At 54.3% G+C, this 8,030-nt stretch overlaps 1 long non-coding RNA gene across 3 annotated transcripts; it reads right to left on the minus strand.

Moving 5' to 3' along the window:
• Nucleotides 1–3,240: 3,240 nt before the first annotated feature.
• Nucleotides 3,241–7,204, minus strand: LOC311583235. 3 transcript variants are annotated; one of them, XR_014774422.1, is made up of 4 exons: nucleotides 5,603–7,204; nucleotides 5,380–5,428; nucleotides 5,011–5,099; nucleotides 3,241–4,860 (listed from the first exon to the last, which is right to left on the minus strand). It is a non-coding gene; the product is annotated as an uncharacterized lncRNA (long non-coding RNA). The 3 variants fall into 3 exon arrangements; XR_014774423.1 differs by having other exon boundaries at nucleotides 3,241–4,340; nucleotides 4,505–5,099; XR_014774424.1 differs by having other exon boundaries at nucleotides 3,241–5,099.
• Between the last annotated feature and the right edge of the window lie 826 nt (nucleotides 7,205–8,030).

Raw genomic sequence — 8,030 nt, forward strand, 5'->3', positions numbered from 1 at the left:
GAACCTCAGACATGACCCTGACCAGCTGCTTATTTTCTCCAGCAGTAACACACGAGGCAATTGTGTTTCTGGTGTCCAACCACCACACAATTTTGGGGGGGGGCATTCATCCCAAAGGGAAGAGGAGCACCGAGATGGCCCAGTTCCCAGCACACAGCGTTCTGGCCTCCGTGTCGCCCGAGGCAAGACAGAGATGTAGTAACAGCTCTCTCTGGTGATCTCAGCTTTGGGGACACAGGTCAAATTTGGAAACCATTCTGCAAACACACACAGGCCCTAGTGAATGTCTGTTTCTAGGACAGAGGTTGTAACACATGTGCACTGTTTTGATGAGGTTTATCATCAGAGGCTTGGCAAGTGGGTGTAGAAACAGCAGAGTCTCAAAACAAAGAAGAAGAAAGAGAAGATGAAGAAAAAAACTAATAAAGACTCCAAGCTAAAGGAGAGCAACCTGAGAGGACGAAGTGGACTGTTTTTTGGAGAGAGCGGAGCTCCATTAGCTCAAACGCATTTTACTGAGGAGGAAGCCACAAGCCACAACAGTGCTGGGTGGTGGCTGTCATTACAGAGCTGTTCCCAAGGCCTCCCCTCCCCCACCCAGCGGTGTTTGCCAAGTGCCAAGTAGGCTGTTCCCGGCAGTACACCACAGTCCTGTGAAGGCCTGCATCTGGCGCAGGTTTGTACGTACGCAGCCTACTTTGCCTGGGAAAACAGAGAAGCGTCTCCAGCCACTGAACACCTTCCAGAAGTACTGGAAGGATGGACCCTGGGCTCCCCTAGAGGACACTGGTTCATTTGTCCCCGAGGAATGAGCAGTCCAGCCACCTTGTTTTAGGACCCACAACTTGGTCCCTATGCTCCTGGCTCCTGTAGATCAGACAGGGAATGGTCAGGTGTAAGATTTAAAGGGAAAGAGCTCTAGGGACGTGTGAGGGCCAGCGAGGGTTCCGGCCAGGTCTCCTGGGAACTTCGGGTGCCAAACACAGACATTATTTGGTTGCAGGACAAAAGGCAGAAGGGGCGGGCTGGGGCAGGGGGAAGGGCATTAAGTTCACCCCCTTTCAGCTTCCAGGAACTTGAGGCTCAACGTGCAAAGGACACAAGGCATCCCTGCCAGTGGACCTCACCGATTGCAAAACTTCCTACAACCCAACTCTGGAGCTGGCTCCTGAAGAGAATGTCCCAACACAGTGTCAGTGGATTCAGGAACTCAGAGAGATGACGACACGTGTTTGAAGGTTGAGGTCCTCTGAGGCAGGTCACTTCTCCTGGCTCTGCAGCTAGTCAGAGCCTAATAATAGCAACGGGGCACTCTGGGACGTCGCAGTGGCTGTGCTCGGCCCTCACATCCATGTGCACTGCCATGATGTGGAGGACAAAGCGACAGCGGTCAGCCTAGGTGCTCTCCGTCAGCCCTTCTGTGTACAGTCAACACACCTTTTGACCTAATCCTCACTGCAGTCTGGAGAGATAACGTCTTGGTTAGACCTTGGGCCAGAGAGGAAAGTTGACACGTGTGTGTGTGTGTGTGTGTGTGTGTGTGTGTGTGTGTGTGTGTGTGTGTTGGGAAAGGCTCATGGTATAGCGGTCTGCTGTAATCCCTGATGCGTGTTGTCTTAGACTGGGCCAGCATCCACAGGACTGGGAAAAGGCTGAGCGCAGACCTCAGGGACTCATCCCGACCTCTGTGGGTGCATAGGGGACATATGTGACCATGTGTGCACTCCTAATAACAGAGGGAGCTCTCTGATCTGCTACAAATAAATCTTGTCCCTGAAGGTGAAAAGGGATGGCTTCAGTGTGCCCCCTGTGATGCCTGCACTGTGTCTACACTCTGCTAGGATCACTCCGTCTTTGGTAGATGGTGTCACCCGTCAGGCCCCAGTATGTAAAGGGACTCACAGAAATCCGTGGGCAAATGTTTTCTAAACAAGCTGCTCAGGGGACTATTTCTGAGTAAGTTGTGGAATGGGTCGGGGGCGGGGTGGGGTCGGAGATATCTTCTGGGACTCTGGTAGTTTTCCTGGACACACTGGAGAGGTCCCTGGGTCTTCGTGAGTTGTGTACAGGTGATCAGTAGCAGAAACGGAGAGTACCAAGAAAGCATCCCCCGGGAGTACAGAGGGGGACCTGGGTCTGTCCCTAGTGTAAAGTTCCCCCAGGCAGGAACAGCTGAGGAGGAGGCGGCAGCCTAGGACGCACCAGTAGGAAAGGCCCCGGAGCTCACTTGGCCATGAAGTCATGGTAGAGAGACACCTGCCTATGAGGCATCTGCAATCTGCCAACCGGGTGATGCCTGCCTGAAAGGAGGAGCATGTTGGTGACAGAATTCACCCTGTGCCTTTTCGAATGAGGTCCCAGGTAAATATGTCTTGGGATGGGTGGAGCATGAAGGTGAGGAAAGAGACGCAGGGCCACCCTGTTATGTCACAGGTGAGGGCTATGGGACACGGAAAAGCAGGAAGTCTGATGGTCCGGCAGGCCTGCAGACTGCTGAGGCGGAGGGTGGGAGCCAGGGTGGCCAGGCAGGAAATGCCCTCTTTTCTCAGGTTTTGGGAGAAGGAAAGCGGGGCTGTTCTGAAGGGGTGTGAAGGGGAACTCAGAGTGTAGGGACCGGATGTGAGAGGGGACCCGGGGAGGGAGGAACAATGACCATTCCTCCACCACAAGCTGACCTTCCCCGAAACAGGAAGGGCCTGCCAGGAGGGGAGGGTCAGGCTGAGGGGCAGGAAGGAAGGGGCCTGAGGAAACCCAAAAGCCTGTCTACTGTGTTTGGAATGTACAGGCCCCTGTCTGCAGGTCCCCAAACGGCCAGCAAGCTCACACTGCAGGGTGGGACTTTCCCAGGCTCGGCTTCCTTCACCTCTCCCTCCCCGGGCCTCCTCAGGACCCTGACAGGAGGCCTTGCCAGGCTGCCCAGGGCCTGGGTCTTGCACACTGAATGAGCATTTGTTACAGGTCTGTGACACCTACCATCTTCACACATGGGGAAGAAGTTTCCAGAAAAAATAAGGAAGGTGGCCAAAGTAACCAAGGCTCACAGCCTCCTCCTCCTCCTCTTTCGAAAAGGTGCCTATCTCCAAAACAATCGAGGCCGCCCATTAAACAACACTTGTTCAGTGCAGAGGAAGGGCAGCGTGCCGGATCGCTGGGCTTTCCAAAGAAAACACTCCCCGTTGTCCGGCAGGCAACAATGAAAAAAAAAAAACCTGAATGGCGTTCACATGGGAGGGTGTGGAGCCTGGGCCAGGCAGGTCCTCAGGATCCTTGAGTGGCCGTGAAACTCCATCCAGCACACACAGGTCTTCACCCAAAGAGCAGTTGTCCTCTAGCTAACAAACAAGGGCTCCTCTGTGAGCCAGGGGGGGAGGCCTCTGCAAGGAGCATCACCAGGCAGCACTGTGGTCTTAAACCACGCAGAGGAAGTTCCTCATGTTGTTTAAGCTGCCCAGCATCAGATGTATTTGTTATAGCTTTCTTAGCAAACTGGCATATTATCCATCAAGTCCAAAAGGCGAAAGAGTGGGGAACTCAACATATTCTCACATGTGGGAGCTGAAAAGTTGACTTCAAGGAAATTGAGTTAAGAATGTGTGTTACTGTGGGCTGGGGGTGCAAGAGCGTGGTTAACCAGGCTAGGGTCAGTTGGGGGGGAATCACTTCTGATGTTCTGTGGCATGGTAGGGTGGCCGTGGCTGAAAACAACGTATCAAGCATATTTTAAGGTAGCTTAAAAAGGCAAAGGTTTTGAAAGGTTCTCATATGCAGAAAGGATAAACGTTTTTATGTGATAGGTAGGCCCTGGTGTAATCATTACACCATGGATACAGGCACAGCAACATGCTATATCTCATAAATACATACACTGAGCACTGTCAGTTCAATAAATATTAAAGGCAGAGAGGGGTGAAGTCTTTGGGGCCACAAAGCTCTAAAGGTGTCGGAGGCATTGCCCGTCCAGGTGATGGAGGCTGTGCTCTCGGGGCCACACTGGATATCCTGATAGTTTTCAGATACTTTAGGCTTCTCGTACCAACGTTCAGGGTTGTTTGCAGAAGCGAGGAGCCTGGTTCCTCTCCGGGCCCCATGTCTTCACCTGGGATCCCCTCACTGGAGGCTAAAGCCAGAGCCGGTCTCTGCCCGCTGTGGTCGCAGGGCAAGCCCACAGCAGGGGGAGGTCAGCGTACCATAAACGGGATCCCATTTGCCTGCAAAGGAACCTGTGGGCCAGATCAGACCAGAAGGGACTACGGAACACTTCTGGTGAAGGGAAGTGGAAACAGGCGCTCTGGTGCGGTTCCTGGAAGGCGCTGGGGCTTTTCAAGGGGGAAGTGACTGCCCTGTAGACAATAGGCCAAATCAGTGAGCTGTTTGTCACCACTGCCTGAGGAATCTGTGGGGCTCTGCCCCCCCCCTCCACCTTTGGGGATAACCAACCCTGGCCACTTCCCCCACTGTGATTCACCCTCTTGAGGGCCCTCAGGAGTCCACGCTGTCCTCATACCTGCACCTTCCCGCCTTCTTGTTCTAAAGCTTTGTACCTTTTTGTTTTCTTCCCTGTATCTTCTTGAGACGGTGTCTTATGCAGCCTAGGGTGGCCTTGAACTGTTGAGCCCACTGACTTTACCCCCCAGTGCCGAGGCAGTCTTGCTCTAGGTTTTACCAAGTAAGGGATTCGAACCCCGAGCTTGGTGCATGCTAAGCAACCCCTCTAACAAACTGAGATGCACTTGCTACCTTCTTTTCTTTACCTTTATTTTAAGGGGGCGTGGTGGTGGGGAGTATATCTCAGAAAAGTCGCAAGAGCACACTCACGTCCAGTCGGTAAGTGACGTATAAGGGACGTTCTCCTTCCTCCCTCTGGTGTGGATGTGACTCATGTTAGGGTGAGGCGAGGTGGGGACACCATAGGGCAGCAGCCCGAGAAGCTTCAGTAACAGCAGCATCCCACAGGAGGCCCCGGCCCTGTTCACGTCAGCCCAATGTCCTAGGGTCACCCGCTACGCTCACCTCATCAGCTTCTTTTTTCTTTTGAAATCTAGATGATCTGTAGCTTGTCTTGAAATTCCCTAGCATGGACCACTGGGAGTTGTTAGGATCTTGAGGGAGAGAGAGAAAATATTCTTGGTCCCAAGTAGGAAGGGATGAATGCGAAGGGCTTGCGGGGGCAGGCCAAGTGGGCGTGAGGGCGGGGGCGGGGGTGGGGGCGGGGGCGGGGGCGGGCGTGAGGGCGGGGGCGGGGGTGGGGGCGGGGACGGGGGTGGGGGCGGGGGCGGGGGTGGGGGCGGGGGCGGGGGTGGGCGTGAGGGCAGTGCTAACTGGGGCCACATCCAGAGGTTTCTGGTGAAGGTGGCTATGCAGCGTTAGGGCTGTGTCCACCTGTAAGGCTGGAGCATCTGCAGGGCAGCAGGGCAGCAGTCAGGTGAGCCTAAAAGAACAAAGTGGTGCCCTCTCTCTGGCAGCCTCCCCAACACAGGTGCCCTGTACTCGGAGAAGCTGAGGAATGAGATCTGGGAGCCCGGGTGGGGGAACTCTGGGTCCAGCTCGCGCCCACAGGGGGACCGAGGAGGCAGCCAGTGATAGCTGTGAGCCAGGGACAGACCTTTCCACGAGCTGGTCCACTTCCGCCCCTCCCGATCTCCTGCACTTCTCCCCAGCTGGTCTTAGTGACTTGCGCACTCTGTAAACATGTCTGCCTTCCTAAGAGAGAAAGTCTGATTGGCAGCTGTGCGTGTAAGTTTCCCTGGCGACCTGGCTGGCACAGACGTGGAAGTGCATCCGATTGTGTCTCCGCACTGTACTTCCACGACTCTCCGTACAGTCCAGCCCCTCACCTCCGCCTCAGCCCGTCCGGTGTTTCTTCCTGTGGGTCTGGGCTTCTCCTGAAGGATGAGCTCACGTGAGAAGGACCAGGGCGGCACGGACACATGAAGGGCCTGCGGCTACTCTTCAGGTTTCCTTTGTGTCCTCCCTACTTCCTCTGTCTGAGCTGTGGCTACCGCCATCTTGGACCACGAAAGATGAGGCTTCTCCTAGGGAGGGCAGTGCAGTAATAGCAATCCCATTTATGGATGCGTCTCTAGGGACCTTCTCAGTGCCTCCCACTTGGGACACAGCTGGCAGACAAGGGGTTAATGGAGACCTTCGTTTCCCAGAGAACCATCTGGCAGCCACGATGGGTTTCCAGGGTCTACACAGGCTCTGATGATGACTGTGTAGATGGACCTTGGTGACTTAGAGCTGCTTGAATCCATCCACCTCAAGATAAGCCTATCATGGGACAGAGCTGCTGTAATTAAGGTGACAGGTCAGGTCCAAGGTACAGACAGCCCCACACAGTAAAAACAAAATAAGCAGTGTGGGCGTTTACGTCTCTCACAGGGACCAGAAGGGACTGACTCAGTCTTCCACAGCCTCAGTCTCCTCCAATACACTGTTCCACTTTCCACAGGAGAGGTCGCATCCCAGTGGCCCAAGACGGCAGCACACATAGTTCAGGCAGGGGAAAGAATGTGGAGTCACGGGACCACCTTGCTGTATCTCCACTACCTAGAACAAGGATGTCACCTCCATTTTGCATGGCCACGTGCCCAGATGAACACTCTGCTACTGTGGGGGACAATGGATGGGCTGTGTGGGGCCACTGTGGGCTTTGCCGTAGCTGTGGCTCAAGGTCACAGGAGGGGAAGAGGCCGCGTGCTCTCTTTCACTCCTTCCATATGTTGTTGCTATTCGGGTCCCTGTTATCAATATATCTGACAGGAAAACTGAAGGAAGGAAAGATTTGTCTTCCTCACGGTCTCAGAAGGCTCAGTTCCTGGTCTCTTGGTCCCATGATGGCCTTGAACAGAACATGGCTGACCAGGAAGGGGAGAGAATGAGAGAGAGAGAGAGAGAGAGAGAGAGAGAGAGAGAGAGACAGAGAGAGACAGAAAGAGACAGAGACAGAGACAGAACAGAGACAGAGTGTGCTCCTGACTACCCACACCCAGTGACCTGCTTCCTCCAGCTGATCCCTGATCCCCACCCCTGTGGAGTGGGCACTCAAGCCCTGGAGCAGGGAGGACACTCTACACTCAAGCCGCAACACCCTCCTTCTGTGGGCTGAGGAGACGGCCAGAGCCCTTTGTCCCAGCACTCTCTTGCAGGGACGAGGCTGTCCACTGCAGCATCTGCGAAGGAAAGGGCACAGGGTGACTAAATGATATCAAGGTTGCATCCACACAGACACGAGAGTGCATGCGCAGGCTGCACTTTGCTGTGGGAAAAACAAACAAACAAACAAAAAAACCCACACAAAACTGAGCAGACAGCCACAGCCAAGCCATCCGAAAGGCCAAGGCGGGACCGGAGAGAGCGGGACGCTTTTATCCAGCCGGACCAGGTGTCCACGGTGGCAGCCTTGGGCCGTGTTGGTTACACTGTGATTGAAGATTGCGTTTACTTAAAGTCTCCTCTCAGCAGTATGGGTCTCACGGGAGTCTCAGGAAGACAACGGCTCCCCTGAGAGCTCTTTCAAAACCGCTTGTAGGGGAGTTTCTTCTGTTTCATTAAAGAATGGCCGGGCCAGGTATTCCTAACTGTTCTCATTCTTTGAGACCCGAGACCACAGCCTGAGCAGAGCCAGGAGGACAGAGCAACGACCCTGCAGGCTGTTCATCCCACTGCTGTCTTTGAACCCTGGGGAACCATCTCAGACTCCGAAGATGCCACCTTGTAGATGTGTCTCAGCCCCTTGAAAACAAAATTCTTGGGTTTTTTTTCTTTTTTCTTTTTTCTTTTCAAGTTGATCTGATCTCAGAGTGCAGACTCTTCCTGTAAGGACCATTGCTACTGTCCAATGTCCCTGGGATGCATGCGTGCATGCTGGGGAGGAGTGGCTGGAACCTCAGGTGAGGGCCATATGACTCTCCCCGCCCCTCCTTTGAGGAACCATTAGCAATCCACCCACCAGCTGGCTTGGTGAAGAGGAGGGCTGTTTCTCTGAAGGACTGAATCTTGGTACCGCCCACTTCAGGGACCACCCACTG

This window comes from Acomys minous (assembly GCF_964271855.1).
Source record: "Acomys minous genome assembly, chromosome: 14".
Classification (NCBI taxonomy): Eukaryota; Metazoa; Chordata; class Mammalia; order Rodentia; family Muridae; genus Acomys; species Acomys minous.